Source organism: Lytechinus variegatus, chromosome 6, assembly GCF_018143015.1.
Source record: "Lytechinus variegatus isolate NC3 chromosome 6, Lvar_3.0, whole genome shotgun sequence".
In the NCBI taxonomy this organism is placed as follows: domain Eukaryota; kingdom Metazoa; phylum Echinodermata; class Echinoidea; order Temnopleuroida; family Toxopneustidae; genus Lytechinus; species Lytechinus variegatus.
Window position 1 is genome coordinate 42,485,108 of NC_054745.1, and position 19,193 is coordinate 42,504,300.

The 19,193-nt window shown below is 35.8% G+C and overlaps 1 long non-coding RNA gene across 1 annotated transcript; it reads left to right on the plus strand.

Annotated features, from left to right (window-relative positions):
* The first annotated feature begins 37 nt into the window (after positions 1–37).
* Positions 38–7,675, plus strand: LOC121416661. Its single transcript, XR_005970228.1, has 5 exons — positions 38–68; positions 815–908; positions 2,038–2,113; positions 3,757–3,816; positions 6,803–7,675. It is a non-coding gene; the product is annotated as an uncharacterized LOC121416661 (long non-coding RNA).
* The last annotated feature ends 11,518 nt before the right edge of the window (positions 7,676–19,193 follow it).

Genomic DNA, 19,193 nt, shown 5'->3' on the forward strand with positions numbered 1-19,193 from the left:
ATGGCACTCATCTCTTCTATTATTTCATGTTTATACAGTGATGAGAACAGAAGAACCACAGGGAGCTGGTATGTATGTTTAATATACCTAATTAATTGCCCTTATTAGCAAAGCTTGAAAACATGCATTCTCACTCAGACAACACTTACATTGCATGGATATTTATAGATGTTAAAAATGATTTAGGATTTGTGTAGCACTTGTATCCACCTTGTTACGTGCTCAGGGCGCACTTATATTACCTCGGCCAAGCTTGTCTACCGATTCTTGTGCTCTCAGCTTTTTTTAGGCCAAGGTTTACCCCTGGTAGGACTTCAGGAATCTGGTCAAATATGAGTAGTTAAGGACTTGAGATCACTCCTAGTTCATAGACTTATTCATTACCAAACCTCTAGCTATAGCTTTTCATGTAAAAATGGTCTTATTTAGCTGTCAGCATGATGGGTTTTTAAAAATATTTTATACATTTTATTCCAGAAGCCTTAGCTATAACCCTTGATATGATTGGTGAGATTATAGCCATCATCTGGATGGCATTTCTCATTGGCATTCATTTTATACCAGAAGACCTAGCTATAACCCTTGATGTGATTGGTAGGATTGTAGCCATCATATTGATGGTATTCTTTTTGCTTTCATTTTGTTCCAGAGGCCATAGATATAACCTTTGATATGATTATAGCCATCATCTGGAAGGCATTTCTTGTTGGCATTCGTTTTTTACAGGAGGCCTTAGCTATAACCTGTAACATGATTGATCAGATTTTAGATGTTATATTGATGATATTCTTTCTTGCTTTCATTTTTCTTCCAGAAGCGTTAGCAATAACCCTTGGTGTTATCGGTGGGATAGTAGGTGTTATCCTGATAGTAATTGCTTCTTGGTTCATCACTAAAAGAAGATCCAGGTAGGTCTTACAATGAATTAAGTCTTTACATGATAAAGAATTCCCTTGATCAAAACCCTCAACAAGGAAACATATACCCTATACTAGAATTCTGCGGAGCATTCCATGAAAGGACTTGTCGGAAGTTTTATCCAACAAGTCCTATTTTCTTATACAGTTACCATAGGAACAGTACCTCTCAGCCAATCAGAATCGGGGAAAGTTGTCAGATTTTGTCAGACGAAAACATTGCTGAAACGCTTCCCTGGTCTGAAGTTGTGGTTTGAGTATGGATAGCCAAGATTGACTCAAATCTCAAAGAGTATAAGGTCACTTTCCCCCAAATCATTTTTTTGTGCATGAATTGTCTTTTAAGAATGAGGAAAGACAACAACAAACAAAATGTACAGACATTTTTGGCTCCCCATAATTTTAGTTAAATTAGACGTCAGAATGTGGGTTATAGTATACAATGTACTTGGGTTATTTGGAGTTTGGTGTTGGATGCACAATTAAGACTGCCTTTGATAGCTTCAGCATCTTAGTTCTTAAAGGACAAGACCATCCTAACAAAAAGTTGGTTGTTATAAAAAGAGAAAAATCCAACAAGCGTAGCACTGAAAATTTCATCAAAATTGGATGTAAAATAAAGTTTTGCGTAATTTCACAAAAATAATCAATGCACATCTTGCTTGGTATATGCAAATGAGGAGACTGATGATGTCATCCACTCACAATTTTTTTGTATTTTATTATATGAAATATAATTCTCATTTTCTCCTCATTGTCAAGTGAACAACGATTAAATTCTCCCTGATCATTTGGAATGAGCACTGTTTAATACTATATGATTCAGTCAAATTGGTCCTTATTGTCAAATATTTAGAAAATGAAATATTGTATACATGTAAATCAAACAATAAATAATTGACATGTTATTACAAATTTCCAAACATCATATCTCAGTATACAATATGAAATATAAATAGCTTTCACTCACATTCATTGGCGTGACTGTTTATTTGATTGCAAACAGACCAAAAAAGACAAGATAAGGCAATATATGATAAGACAACACAATAAATTTGACACACCTCCCTAAAGGTTTGTGTTATCTTTTAATGTTTTCTTTTGTATTTTATAATTGTAGTTCCAAGCTTGAAATAGCAGCCCTCCAAAATCACATGGAAAACCCAGCTTATGACCCAGATGGAATAGGTGGAGATGTAAGTATTAGAGTAAATCAATTTGTTACCGAGAGATCTCAGGATATAGTTGACAAGGAAGTTAACCCTAACTAAGGTTGGCTTATGCCATCAGAAAAGTTTGAGGAAATTAGTTGTGAAGGTTTGATGAAAATTTGTCAAAAAATAATGCAGTTATTAATTTTTTTTCATTTTCTCTGTCGTGTGATACAATTTCCAAAACTGTGATTTAAAAAAAAAATGAAAGTGATTTTATTTCTATTGGGAATATATCATTAGAGAAATCAACCAATATACCTCAAAACCATATATATCTATCGCCGGTAGTCATCGGCACCACTGTATCTCGATGGGACACCTATTTCAGAGAAAATTGACTTCAAAGCTGACTATACTTTGTTTAGAATTTCCCTGTACCAATACGCAATAGGGCATACAACAGCCCTGACCATGGCTTCAATATCCGTGATCATGCAAACGTTTCCCTCTTTGACGTGCAAAGTCAATACAATAAAGATACAATGGTTTGGCTGTCTGCGCATTTGCATATTAACTCTTAACATGCCACGCACACTACTAAGCCAATGCCACAGTGCTAATCCGATGCTAATCCCCTGTGCCAGCCACAAAACCCCCCTGTGCCACATTGATTTTGGGATCGCGAGTCGTATTCACTCCTTCCAATAGTCATGGTTACAATTGCTTGTAACTCTCTAACGATTAGTTTATCCACAAAATATTGTGTAGTAAAGTTGTAGGAAATTTCATACCCCTTATAATGATGTCCTCATTGTGTGGATTGGTTATTATCTTTACCGCTAAAATATGAGTTGTATCAAGTAGTTCCATTTTGTGGAGTGTTTTGTATGGATCAAAAACCTAGGTCTCTTCTCTCTCAGAGGCGGAGCCATATCTTGTAAAAAATGTAGAAATACTCGAAAAAGTCGAATGTAAACCGCGTGAGTAAGTTTATCTGTCAGAAAGCAGAGTTCACACTGCACACAATAGTGCTAATTACGGCGTGCATGCGATGCGCAATACAATGCAAAACGGCGTAACAATGATTGTTATTCCGAATGTGCGCAGTCATGCACGAAGCAGGCGAGGGTAGGAAACAATGCAAGCACAAAGCAATCAATAGTAGGCGTGCGAGCACGAGTGTGGCATGTTATAGTAGGATACGTAGCGTGCACGAAGCACTCAATGAGTTAAGTGTGCACACCTGTTGTTTGCTTTGTCACAATACACATTTCCAATTGGATTTGTGCATTTATCCTAAATTTGTATGGCATCGCCTAGAAAATTTCCTTAATACTTGAAAAAAAATAAACTGCTCGCTAGAAAGTTATGTGTGTTTAGAGTAGGACTTGTACATTCACTTTCTGCAAAATTCTCAGACTCAATTTTTTGACCATTTGTTGTGTTTTTTAATTGGGACTTGGTCTAATTTCCATGCAGTAAGGTCTGCTGTCCATTTGGGGTATGTCATTGGGACTTACCACCCTTTTTGACCTTCATATTATTGTGTGTTGGGGCAAAATTAGATTATGTTGCAATAAGAGGGGAAAGGGAAGCTCATATCAAATGGAATATCAAAATTGCATGAGCTTACTTATGATAAATTTTACTAACATTATTTTGATTCTTTGTGTTTTAAATTTTAGATTGTATTAAGAGACATGGAAAAGAAACCAGTAGATATCGAACCACGTTACCAGTCTTTCGTAAGTCTGTTTTGAAATTCAATAAACATTTTTTATGTTTGATATTACTTTTGTTTATCATGGCTTTTTACTCAAGATCTGATTATATTTTTACACAGTATCATCAATTTCTTACAGACAGAATAAACTTGTTTTTTGATGATACCAAGGAGATATCTCCTTGATGATACATAGTGAATTGATATAGCAGATACCAAGGAGATATCTCCTTGATGATACATAGTGAATTGATATAGCAGATACCAAGGAGATATCTCCTTGATGATACATAGTGAATTGATATAGCAGATACCAAGGAGATATCTCCTTGATGATACATTGTGAATTGATATAGCAGATACCAAGGAGATATCTCCTTGATGATACATAGTGAATTGATATAGCAGATACCAAGGAGATATCTCCTTGATGATACATAGTGAATTGATATAGCAGATACCAAGGAGATATCTCCTTGATGATACATAGTGAATTGATATAGCAGATACCAAGGAGATATCTCCTTGATGATACATAGTGAATTGATAGAGCAGATACCAAGGAGATATCTCCTTGATGATACATAGTGAATTGATAGAGCAGATACCAAGGAGATATCTCCTTGATGATACATAGTGAATTGATATAGCAGATACCAAGGAGATATCTCCTTGATGATACAAAGTGAATTGATATAGCAGATACCAAGGAGATATCTCCTTGATGATACATAGTGAATTGATATAGCAGATACCAAGGAGATATCTCCTTGATGATACATAGTGAATTGATATAGCAGATACCAAGGAGATATCTCCTTGATGATACATAGTGAATTGATATAGCAGATACCAAGGAGATATCTCCTTGATGATACATAGTGAATTGATGTAGCAGATACCAAGGAGATATCTCCTTGATGATACATAGTGAATTGATATAGCAGATACCAAGGAGATATCTCCTTGATGATACATAGTGAATTGATATAGCAGATACCAAGGAGATATCTCCTTGATGATACATAGTGAATTGATATAGCAGATACCAAGGAGATATCTCCTTGATGATACATAGTGAATTGATATAGCAGATACCAAGGAGATATCTCCTTGATGATACATAGTGAATTGATATAGCAGATACCAAGGAGATATCTCCTTGATGATACATAGTGAATTGATATAGCAGATACCAAGGAGGTATCTCCTTGATGATACATAGTGAATTGATATAGCAGATACCAAGGAGATATCTCCTTGATGATACATAGTGAATTGATAGAGCAGATACCAAGGAGATATCTCCTTGATGATACATAGTGAATTGATATAGCAGATACCAAGGAGATATCTCCTTGATGATACATAGTGAATTGATATAGCAGATACCAAGGAGATATCTCCTTGATGATACATAGTGAATTGATATAGCAGATACCAAGGAGATATCTCCTTGATGATACATAGTGAATTGATAGAGCAGATACCAAGGAGATATCTCCTTGATGATACATAGTGAATTGATATAGCAGATACCAAGGAGGTATCTCCTTGATGATACATAGTGAATTGATATAGCAGATACCAAGGAGATATCTCCTTGATGATACATAGTGAATTGATATAGCAGATACCAAGGAGATATCTCCTTGATGATACATAGTGAATTGATATAGCAGATACCAAGGAGATATCTCCTTGATCATACATAGTGAATTGATATAGCAGATACCAAGGAGGTATCTTTTTGATGATACATAGTGAATTGATATAGCAGATACCAAGGAGATATCTCCTTGTTGATACATAGTGAATTGATATAGCAGATACCAAGGAGATATCTCCTTGATGATACATAGTGAATTGATATAGCAGATACCAAGGAGATATCTCCTTGATGATACATAGTGAATTGATATAGCAGATACCAAGGAGATATCTCCTTGATGATACATAGTGAATTGATATAGCGTGGCTCCCATGCTTTTAGTGTATAGAAATTTATTAAGAACTTTTTGTTCTTTATTTTTTTTGCTCACAGTCAAATAAAATAAAATGTTCATCTATAGTTACACTGCTGAATATTATTGTTAATTTTGTGACCTTGAAAAGCCGACCATCAGGTTGAATGCAGTCTCAACTGAATTATTTTGAAAAAAAAAATGTGTCACCAAGAGTTGTTTTGAATATGTTGTTCAAATCTTGATTCATGTTTGAAATTTCAGGTTTAGGACTCGTCTTACACATGCATGGCTTTTTCCTCATGTATCACTGTCTTTTTGTCACAATATATTCTCATGATTGTTTGATAGATCATGAACCAATGGAGGATAATCAATATTCATATTTTTAAATCTTTTTTTACATATTCATGAGGGAAAATGAATGACAATTATTACCTTTTTTTTCTTTGAATCATCGTCATTTTCTCACCGGATTGTTCAGGGAATTATGTTACGTTCTTGAAATTCTTTGGTTTTTTGAAAGCTTCTCCAGTACCAAAGTGACTTATTACTATTCTTAATTACAATTGTATGAATATGAAACAACTGCAAGAATCACCAGCATTGTTGAAGGTCAAAGACAATAGTTGCAGCAAACAATTATTTCATGAGAAAGTCTTTTAAATAAAGGTTGATTGTCAAAATATTAACATACATCTACATCTAAAAAATCATGATATCTTAGCTCAAAATCGATAATTCTGATGATCTTTAACATAAAAAAGCATACATGTATGTGGGACAGTGTATTAAAATTGCTTTGAAAAATGTCTGACGTTTGATGGAATTCCAAGCTTATTTTGCTTGTTTCTTATTAATTACACATTTTTTCCAGAGCTTTATGGCACATAATTTTTTAATTAATACATACATGTACAAACACTTTGGTGGTCTATTCTGTTCGAACTCATTTTTCAGATCGTTACCACAACTGGTATTTATCTTAAATTTAATCTAAATCTGAATTTATATTTTATTGACTCCCTCATTTTTCCCTTACAGGCTCCAGTAGTGAATCCAGATGAAGGCTTTGAAAATCCTATGTATGCAAGCATGATGTCACCGGATCAATCTATCATCTAATTCATCAAAAGATACACACATTTTTCTAAGGTTTACCAATTTAACTCCTTAAATTGGTAACGATGAACATTATTTTTTACCCAGTTCTATGAAATATAACGCAAGTCAGAATGAATAACAATTACAAAATTTCAATTGGAATTTTCAGCAAGTTTTTGTATGATGTTGTTAATGATAAGTTTCGATCAAGCTGCATTTATTTACAACCCTGCATTGTTCACAGACTTGAAATTTCATAATTCCTTTTTCTTAAGAGTGCATTTTTCTTTTTCAACCATATTTCATATTAGGTAATGTAGTACCTAGTGATCAGACATCATGAAATACATTTATATATAACAGGAAAATATTGACCTTCAAGAGGCATTCCAAGTGATACATTTGTTCTTTCATTTTGTTCTCTTTTTGCTAAACATGTTGACTGAAAATATAAGTAAGCAAATCAAATTGTATATGGCATGAATTGAATGTTACTGAAGAGGATGAAAGCTGTAAAGTTAAGAGAAATAGATATATGACAGGCAAAATCTCACCCAACAAGGAGTTGACCAGGGTAAAAAAGGTCAAAATAATAAAAAATATTATTTGATGGAAAATGAAAATTTACGTCATTTCAAGTTTTTGTTCTTTTTCGCATGGCAAAGATATCTGTATCAAAGGTAATATATTATACCCCTTTCATAAACCCAATTATGCGGCTTAAAGCGGCATAATTTGGTCATAAAATCGGAGGAGGACCAGAGTTATCCGCATAATAGCAGCATCGGGACCAGATTTTGACTTTATGAACGCATTTCGAAAGTAATGTGGATAATTGTCATGGAGCGGTCACAAGGTCACCCTTTTCAACGCAACCGCATCGGAAGGGGTGTTTGCGGTTGCCATGACGATTATCCTCCTTTTTCAGGACGGGCGCTCGTAAAAATAGTGCAGATTATTTTCGGAGTTTATGAACGCAATTTTTATTGAATTATCCGCATTACTCTTAGGCGGATAATTGGAGGATAGGTTTATGAAAGGGGTATTAGAGAAGGGAAGATGATGTCACAGAATACTTCTTCTATATTTTATGAAGAGTTTGTTTGCAAAAGGGGTTAGATCCACTAGAGACCATTCCAAGAAAAATAATTTTGTCCCTCATTTGCACACTGACCCAGATGTTCACATAACTCAATCGCCTTTCAACCGATTTTAATGACATTTTATAGTGTTGCTTTTACCCCCATTTTTCTCTGTTCAAATCATTTATTTGTTTGGGTGGACTGCTGGGGGTGGACCTCTATACCAACTTCTTCCTATGTTGCTAAAAAAGTGTCATAAACTCATTTATGATTATTGCTAGCAGAATTATGTTTCCTTTAAATAACATATGCTATGGTGGATTTTCTTTTGAAGCTTATTGCGATTAATATCTACATTCCATATTTCCTTTTTACCTCATAAGTTTTTGAATGTAAATAAACTTTGTTGGTAGTATGTTTACAAATGCATAAGATGTCAGTGGAATATACTTTGTGTTTGTATAATGATATGGGAGTGATTGTTAGCAATATAAATTATGAAATGTTGGTTGGTCAGTTGCATAATGAGAATATCAGTGACTATCACTCTTTGTATTGGAAGTTATATTCATTAGCTGAATGACAGATTCATTGGCGGCGGAAGCCAAAAAAATTAGGGGAGAATAAGGGGGGAGCCTATGGACAGAGATGTGCTTTAACCCAATCTAGGCCAAGGTAGATATGCGGGTGGGGGGATGGGGCCTCCCAGACCCCCCCCCCCCCTGTGAGGTCTTGGCCATCGACCAGAGTCACCACGCCAAAAAAAAATCTATTGGCATTCAGATTGTCTGGGACGCAATCTACAATATGGAATAATAATTTATTTCATGAAATATTGCAGTTAATTGATGATGCTAATTTATGCATAATCAATATTTGGAAAATCATACCTTTTCCTCTAACTCCCTAAATAAAGCTCCAAACATTCTAATATTTGGTGTAGAAACTTTTTGTGGTGTTCTTTGCAAATCAATTTCTCTTGTATTATATTGATTTTGCAATTTCTTATGTATTTCTTTGTTTTCTCCACCTTTTGTTTTTCATTGTTTTTTCATTGAACTTTGTCGGGGACTCTTTTAAGATCATAAACAGCACAACATAAATACCTTTAGACTATAAAAAGTAGAAATATTAATACATTTATGATTTTTGGTAGAAAACACAATTTTCATTGACTTGCACACAAAATAATTTTTTCGTCTCACATGCATAGCAGAGCTGAGACTATAGGCGCCGCTCTTCCGACAGCGGCGGCGGCAGCGGAGTCAACACCAAATCTTAACCGAAGGTTAAGTTTTTGAAATGTCATCATAACTTAGAAAGTATATGGACCTACACTGTATTTTATGAAACTTAGACATAAGGTTTATAAAGTATCACTGAACATTCTGCATGAGTTTCATGTCACATGACCAAGGTCAAAGGTCATTTAGGGTCAATGAACTTTGGCCAAATTGGGGGTATTTGTTGAATTACCATCATAACTTTGAAAGTTTATAGATCTGATTCATGAAACTTGGACCTAATAGTAATCAAGTATCACTGAACATCCTGTGGCATTTCAGGTCACATGACCAAGGTCAAAGGTCAATGAACTTTGGCCATGGTGGGGGGTATTTGTTGAATTACCATTGTATCTCTATAACTGTATTGGTCTAGTTCATAAAACGTGGACATAAGAGTAACCAAGTATCACTAAACATCTTGTGCAAGTTATAGTACTTGTCAAAGTAAGCACTGCTGCTATATTGAATCGCGTGATGCAGATGAGACCGCCAGAGGCATTCCACTTGTTGAGTAATGTTGGGTCTGACATGCACTTGTGACATGTTGCTTAATTTTGAAATTGTGTACCCAGGCGTCTCAAATTTGGTCTGTCAGTGAGCGATGCAGTCAAAAAGTTTTGTGTGGCAAAAATATTGCGCGAAATGTTGAGGGGGGCCTCTGAGGCCCCCCCCCCCCCCCGCCTAGATTAATTCAGGCACATGAGGGCCACATGGAAGGGGGAGCTTTGTGAGAGGTTTCAAATACACAAATGTTTATGTGTTATGTTAGTTCTTTAAAATGGTAATGAAAATCAGATTTTTTTTGTTGAGAAATATACAAGTAAAAGTGTCAAAACAAATATCTGATGAAATATGTATTAAAATAACAATGGAAATTATCGGCAATATTTTCATGATCATATGCATTATGAAATTAAGTGATTTTAATCAATAAAAATAGGATACAGTTATGCATTTGAGTGTAAAACAATCTGTGCATTTGATTTGTCCACAACATCATGGCTTTCAGCAGGTTTAGTGACATTTCAGAATGGGGGGGGGGGGGCTGTAAGCATAACTCACATAAGTTATAGTCATGAAGGAGGTATGCCACACATATACTGTTTAAAAAAAAGGGAAAACAGTTTTGTTACAATAAATTTGTAAGGTTACATGCACCAAATATCTATTTTCTGCAATTTTAGCAATTTTATCCAAATTATGCATGTAAAATTACACAATGCAGTAAGATTCTCTGCTGCAGGAATTTTTGTTTTTTTAAAGTAGAAATTTTCTAACAGTGTAGAAACAATGTCATTAGCAATTAAGCCCTTTTTTTCTTTTTTAAGAGTCGCTTTAAAGTAGCTTTCGTTCATGGTAGTATTTGTAATATTTTATTATGGTTTCTAACAATGGTCCTATGCAGGGGCGTCGATCCATTTTTCAGATTGGGGGGGCAAAATCATTAACGTTCCAAAGGCGCTGGATCGTACAAGAGTAACAAGACACCCACATATACACACGCACACACACACACACACATATATATATATATAGATATATATATAGATATATATGACTCATGAGACACAGACACGTATCTCACCAACAAATTAATGCGAGCGCGAAGCGCGAGCTGATTTTTTTTTTAGTATACTGGCAGGGAAAGCGTGCCTGTTTAGAACTGTTTGTAGTAACTCATGAGGAGGATACATATCTCACTACACAGGTAGTACGAGTGCCGAGAGTGAGCTAAAATTTCTTTATATTCTGACCTGAAAGCTTGATATTCTAAGCATTTTTGGTACCAATGATTAAGATTGGTATCTAAAAGAAGAATAGATGCGAGCGCGAAGCGCGAGCAGAGAATTTTGATTTTTCGATTTGAAAAGAATGACAGTTTAATGGACGTTTTTGATAAAGAACAAGATATATATCCAAGAAAAGATGAATGCAAATCGAAGCCGGGGTTCTATTGAGGCTTTAAAGTGAAAACGGGACATTTGCATTCACCTATAATAATCATGAGAACTGGGTTTTTGCTACAGAAATGATGCGAGCGCGAAGCGCGAGCTGAAAATTTTTATATTCCAATCAGAAAAGCGGGCATTTTGAGCACGATTTTAAATAAAGAACGAGTTGTGTATCTCATTCTCGCCGCTTGCTGAACCTTACAATCTTGTTTTTTTTTTGCCATATCCGGAATTATTGGGGGGGCAAAATGATATGTTTGCCCCCCCAATATTTTCATTGGTGGGGCGATCGCCCCCCCTGCCCCCCCAGGATCGACGCCTCTGGTCCTATGTATTTGAAGGATACATGTATTTCATGCCGTTGTCAAGGATTTAATTTTTGTTATTGAACACTTATAATTTTGTTGTAATATTGCATATTGTTCATGTTATAGGATTTTCATACACTAGCTAATAATTGACATTTTCCTTTACAGAATTTATTAATTTGATATCCTATTCTGGAATTTGTGAATGTGTATGTTATGTTGTAATGTATCAAAATATGTTATACCATTTGTCAATGTGCCTTCATTTGTAAGACAAAAATTATATGAAAATTAATGGAGATATCCTATATAGATAACAGATTAAAAATATTATCTTTATATATTAAACTGAAAAAAGTTGTGAATTTGTAAAATTTGTTCAAGAAAAAATGTTTGGCTTAACAAAATGCATTATGTCCATACCACTGTTCCATTCAGCAGACTCCATTTACTGTATAAATGTGTTTGAATATGTTGATCTCTATTTTGACCATATTTTCATTCTGTGATACGCACTTCCTAATGTTTGTTTTATTCTTCTCATTAAATGGAAAGTCCACCCAATAACTAAAGAAATATATTCAGGGGGTTTGGAACGATTGTCTTGTGATAGTTTGTTGTGGAGTTATAGGGAGGCGAGGTTAAGGGCATCACTGCTACACCCTTGGGACTTTCTGCTGACGTTGACTGTGGCGAGTGTGTAGAGACGATATGTGAGTCCCCCCCCCCCCACCCCCGGTGGCACTTACATTGACGAGTGGATACCATGCGCGACCAAAAAACACGTACAGGGGATGTCTTCTTCAAGATAGGTCACGTTACGTACGTAACGTAATAAGGGTTTAAAAATCACGAATTGACTCATTTTAAAAATAATGAAAAAGTTTATCTATTTTCGCTTGGAAAGATACTTGTGAAGGGTCAAATTTGCGAGGGAACAACAAAATCAAGACAAATGTTTTATAAATGATGAACTGTTTGCCCAAGAGTAAACACTACGTGTTCAGGGTACGATTTGCGCGAGATGTGGGGAGGAGGTTGGGCTGTATGAATGATGTAAGTAAATTAGGTAAAACCGACGACCGATTGAAATATCACTGTTTAGGGGTCCAATTCCGTATACTTGCCAAGCGTATCGTTTTCTTTCCAATACTTGTTAAGGGTAGGGTTTTACACGTCCCCGACACACACCAATACTTGTTCAGGGGTTGCATTGTTTAAATATGGAAAATAAGAGTTAAAGGGTGCTTTTCAAGACCCCATGGTCGCGCATGGTATCTACTCGTTAGTGGAAGTACCCCCCCCCCCCCGATGTGAGCCCCGGAATCGTCGTCAATTACGGAGGCCGCTAAAAAGTTAAGAGTCATAGAGACTGTGTTCAGAGTTGTCTATAAGGATCCATACTGTTATAGGTCAAGTCCACCTCAGAAAAATGTTGATTTGAATCAATAGAGACAATACAGACAAGCACAATGCTGAAAAATTTCATCAAAATCGGATGTAAAATAAGAAAGTTATGACATTTCAAAGTTTCGCTTATTTTTTAACAAAATAGTTATATGAACGAGCCAGTTACATCCAAATGAGAGAGTCGATGATGTCACTCACTCACTATTTCTTTTGTTTTTTATTGTTTGAATTATACAATAATTCAATTCATACGAATTTGACAATTAGGACCTCCTTGCCTGAAGCACAAAATGTTAAGATAATGGAATTCCTCGTGTTCAGGGAGGAATGAAACTTCATTTCACATGACAATGACGAGAAAATAAAAATATTTCACATTTCATATAATAAAATACAAAAGAAATAGTGAGTGAATGATGTCATCAGTTCCTCATTTGCATACCGACCGAGATGTGCATATAACCATAGAGCTATTAACTGCTAGCTCCATGATATAACTGTTTTTATGAAATGAAGTGAAACTTTAAAATGCCATAACTTTCTTATTTTACATCCGATTTTAATGAAAATTTTCGGTGTTATGCTTGTTGAATTTTTCTCTTTTTATTCAAATCAAGTTTTTGTTGGGGTGGACTTGTCCTTTAAGCAAATTACATAAATACATACCAATTATCACTACTGCATTAGACGGTTAGTTTAGTAAACACAATTTTATCAACTGTATTAAATTTGTTTTGCAGTGATTTATTTTAGTAAAAAAAACAAATTCATTCATGAAGAACATCTCAAATTTTATTTTCAATTATTTTCCGAACTTTGAAAGGAAATAAAGAGCACATTTACTACTAATAATAATCGATTAATCGCTAGAGGGTATTCATTTGTCTCGCAATCTACTATGGTCAACAAGGAAATTCGTGATCACTCTCGCAAAAAGTTTTCACTAGCTTACAAGTTCATATTGCCGACCCACGGCGTATTTGCATATATCCCCGGCTTATTTGCATAACTCCTGACCAATCACACAACGGATCAGTGCCCGCCTATTGTTCTCGCGTTTGTGCGTACGGCCTTGGAGACTAGTATAAATAAAACACGATATCGGTGTGTGTATTTGAGTTTTGTCAGACGTGTATCAATCAGATATGATTATTTACGTCTGGGACCGACCTTTAACGTCACCATCCGAAAGACGTGACCAGGGCTCGAACCTCGAACCTCTGCATCAATTTGTAACTTCCCCATATAGCTTGGATTACAGGCGCACGCCACAACGCCCAATTATCGGACAATCTTTGTCACTTCATAAAGAGTTGCAGCGGCACTCGAAAGCTCGTGAACTTGTAAGCTAGTGAACACTTTTTGCGAGAGTGATCACGAATTTCCTAGAAAGCCAGTGAACACTTTTTGCGAGAGTGATCACGAATTTCCTTGTTGACCATAATAGATTGCAAGACAAATGAATATCCTCTAGCGATTATTTCAATCCGCAATAATGAACCTTTTTAGTATTAATAATCGATTACATTAACCGATTTTTCCCCTTTATTTTTGTTATTGTTATTTTGATCCCGATTCACCCGCTTATTGTCTATTACAATTACTTCACTGGGGTCGAATGAGTGTGTTTATTTCCTTTCACCTCTAATTCCTTCAATGTTAACATGACTGGAGGAATGATAAGTATTACCATCGGTGTATTCACATACCTTACTGTGTGTGTGTATTTGAGTTTTGTCTCTATACAAATATCAATCAGATATGATTATTTACGTCTGGACCGACCTTTAACGTCACCATCCGAAAGACGTGACCAGGGCTCGAACCTCTGCATCAATTTGTAACTTCCCCACAGCTTGGATTACAGGCGCACGCCACAACGCCCAGTTGTGAGAGCCTTACTCTCACCCTATATCTTGTTCGGTAGGGGTGTAGTGGTCTATTGGTTATGACTCTATATTTCATTCTGAGGGACGTAGCCGGGGTAATAGCAATGCTCTGTATGTCTCGTCATAAAGCGCTTAATAAACCCAGTTATTATTATTGATGAACAGTGTAAATGGGCTAAGCATGGGGAATCATACCATGTTTAGTTTAACGAACTGATGAAAAGCGATCAGCAGTTATTTATTCTTTCAATACTGCAGGTAATCTTCATTTTTTTTGGGGGGGGGGGTCCAAGAAATAATAATTTTTTAAGAGAGAACTGAATCTAATTATATAACTATTATTTTGTTTTTAAACATTTAATAAAAAAAGTAAATAGAAAGAATCGTTGGATTTTTGTAATCGATAGCTTGTCTTCCTACAAAAGGGGAATGTCAACAACAAATTTGTTGCCTTTATAATATTTTTAAAAAAATTTATTTACTTAATTCGTTTATTTTCTCCATTAACAATGCAACGTATGCTAAATCAAGTTGTTGGTTGGTTAAGTATAGTGTGGAAGCGGCGCTATCCATCGGTATCCGATGATTTCCGCCAGGCTAAGCGAGGGGGATTCCACCCTCTCCTGTACAGCTCTCGTCATTCGATTTTGCTAGTAATTGCACTGTGTGTGAGATGTAAAGTTACGGAGGAGAGGCGTTGTAGAGTATTAAAATGTTTTCGTGCTTTCTATTGGTTAGGAATCGTTTGCTGTATGAAGTTGAATTTACTAGATTTCTTATACACCAAAGTTTTATTGAATAAGTTTTTAGTACACAAGAAAATTAGTTCTGAACAAATACAAACAAAAAAATACATGCAGCAAACAATTCTTAAAAGCACAAAAACATTTTCTTATTATTTTTAAAAATAAACTAACACGACTAAACAAAATTTCTTTTTCTATTTTAACTTATTTTTATTGGCTTTTGTAATCGATAGCCTGTTTTCCTACAAAAGGGAAAATATCAAGAAATGTTTTCTATTCAGAATAAGTTTTTTAAGTAGCAAGTTAAAAATGGGGAAAAACTTATTTCTTATAAATTTATAATTTTTTTCAGTTCTGTAAATCAATTATAAAAAAATGATGAAAATGTGTTAGTGCTTTTCATTGTTTAGGAGTAGTTTGCTGTATGTAATTTCTTTTCGTATTTGTTCAGAATTGAATTTATTGTCTTATAAAAATCCATTTAGAAAAATCTTTGGTGTTTAAACAATCTAATTAACTCAACTTGATTTATTGTTCGTTACATTACAACGAGGAAAATGAATATAAAGCAAGAAAAACATCCAGGGAATATTTCACTGATAAACAGCGAGTTTCTCTGACCACTTAAGCTAGGGATATCCTCGCATCTCATTGCCTCAGAGCAAATAGGTCATTGATCTTTGAGTTTTGTTGACACTTTTAGTAGAAGAAAAGGAATGTGTATCATTTCGGAAACACGTATGTACGTGTATGATTCAGAGAACACACACATAGACTACGATAAACCGAAAATGTTGACCTCGGGGAACCGACGATCGTTCCTAGAAGCCACTCAAAAACTCATATATATTTGACTATATTTCATGTGTGAAAAAAAGGAGTATATAAATATAGGTAATATTATCATTATATTACACGGTTAACTGAATAGCTTATTTTTTAAAAGGATTTGTTTAGAGATTACTTTAATATATATATATATATATATATATATATATATATATACTTGTATATATATTACGCCTCCAATTATATATTTTAAACTGGTAATGGAATCGTAACTTTGATCAAATGTTTAGGGGCATATTTATAAACAAGTGTAGAGATCATTATAATCGATTACAAAATTATCGTTACATGAACGAAGATGATTCAATTTGACTCATTTTATCTAACCAATATAAAGAAGTATAAATATGTAAATCATATTTCACCTTCTATATGACCTATAGCTGCAGAGTCATGCGGGAATCATTTATCTTCATGATCTACTTTTTCTTATTATTTTGTCATATATTTTATGTAAAGGGTTGATAGGGTTTAACAAGCTTCAGCTTTTTTTTGTCCTGACAAGGAGGTTTCAAATGAGATGGAGTAACAGCAAATAAAATCCATTTGAACAAGGCTAAAAACCGCCAGCAGAAAGTATGTCAGGCATGCACTTTGCTCAACATATCTTGCAATTGCTTAGACAAATGATTCCCGCACGACTCTGCAGCCATCTCGAGTCCTCAACTACTCGTATCTTGCCAATTTAGTGTCTCTATACAAATACAATTATATGTCAATAATTGTCTATAGTTTAGTAGATATCGGAAAACGTATTTTTTAAGACTATGTATTTATAACCCACAGTCAATGAGAGACCACATCCATTTCACTCCCACTTTAATAAAATATGCATTTTGCCCAGGTGGGAAGTGTACGTATTCCCCCAAACATAACATCTTAGACGAAATTAGACGGATGTTCCGAAGATATTTAGGCTCTTTATCTAAATAATATCTTCAGCCCGGCCTGAGCATCATTGTGACGCACCCAAGTCTGAATGTAGACTAGCAGTAATAAAAAGTTCGCGGCTAGAGATCAAATACACAAACACGGCTTCCCTGTCTTTAAAAGATGTGTCATCGATTGTGAGGATTTGGGGTGACTTAGGAGTTGGAGAAGTTGAGGTTGTTGTGTGCTGAGATGTAGAGTTGGTCCTGGCCACGTAACATATTTGGGACCTTGTCCAGGAGTCGGAAAACAAGCCAGTTTTCATGTCGAGGTACATGTAGTTCGTTTTCGTATTCCGTATACTGGTTATTACGTACAGTACATGTAGTATCATGCGCTAGCGCTGCGTGTAGTTATGTGCGTGTTCTGTGCATGGCGTGTATGCACGTTTTGTGTGTGGAGCGTTTCGTTGGGCTCGTGTAGGCGACGGGTCACGCTCAATTTTTCTCGGATTTAGCCTTTGTTCAAGGCGCAGTGGATTTCTGGTATTTTTATTCGCTGCTAGGTTTCCTTTGCATTTTTGTGCTTGCTCACTGCATGTTTTGGATCAGTCTGTCTTGTTTACTAGCTGTTGTGCTGGTTTTGTCTCCTTAGTGGAGTTTGGTATATATTATAGACTGGTTGTTTTGTTTTGTGGTCTGAGCATAGTTATATCTCAATGGCTGAGGATAGAGTGCAAAGTTTTGTTGATGGTCCCACACCAGAGCTGTTGGGGCAGTTGACTAAGGCTGAGTTAGTGGAAGCTGCTCGTCTTTTAGACATTTCGGTTCGTCCTTCACTTAGAAAGGATGAGGTTATGGACTGCATTCGTCAGTTTTTGGTCCAAACGGACATTTGGTCAACTCGTGCTGATTCTGAGGAGGAGGGGGATGATTCTGCGTCTTCTGATGGATCTTGTGATTCTGTGTTAAACCTAAAAACTCTGGAAGCACAGTTGAAATTGAAAGAGCTTGAACTTCGTACAAAAGAGGTTGAGCTACAGATGAAGAGCCTAGATTTGAAATCTAAGGAATTGGATGTGAGGAGTGGTGATTCCTCTGTCAAGTTTGATGCTTGTAAGTATGTTAGGTTGGTTCCTAAGTTTGATGAGAGTAAGGTAGAGGAGTTCTTTCAGCATTTTGAGAAGGTAGCTGTCAATTTAGGCTGGGAGAGATCTGTCTGGCCAACTTTGGTACAGAGTGTGCTCATCGGTAGGGCCCAGGAGGTTTATGCCTCATTGTCTGTGGAAGAGGGGGGTTGCTACGAGCAACTGAAATCTTCTGTCTTGAGGGCTTACGAGTTAGTGCCTGAGGCACATAGGCAAGCATTTCGCAATACTAAAAAGGGCGAACGGGACACTTATGTAGACTTGGTTCGTAAGAAGGTTGTTCATTTTGAACGATGGTTGTCCTCAACTGGTGTTAATAGCTTTGAGAGTTTGAAGGAGCTTATGTTGAGTGAGGAGTTGAAACGTTCGGTTTCACATGAGTTAAGGCAGTACTTAGAGGAGCGTGACGTGATGAACGTTCAGAGGGCAGCAGTACTCTTGGATGAATATGTCTTAACACATAAGGTAGTTGATAGGAGTAAACCTCAAGGGAAGGTTAATCAGTCTGTTGGTAAGAAGGATTATTCATGGCAAGATGAGAGTCAAGGTAGTAACAATACTGTCAATAGTGGTAATAGGCAAAAACCTGTTCCTGGTCCTTGTTATTACTGTAAGCAAGAAGGACATAGAATGTCTGAGTGTAGTAAGCTGAAGAAAAAGAGAGAGAAAGAGGGCTTTGGTGAGAGGAAAGTAGTTCCTAATGCATTAGCTAGTGTCAAGAGAGAGAATAGAGCAGTGTCTGTAGGGTATAAACCGTTTGTGACTGAAGGTTTTGTAAGTTTGTCAGGTAGT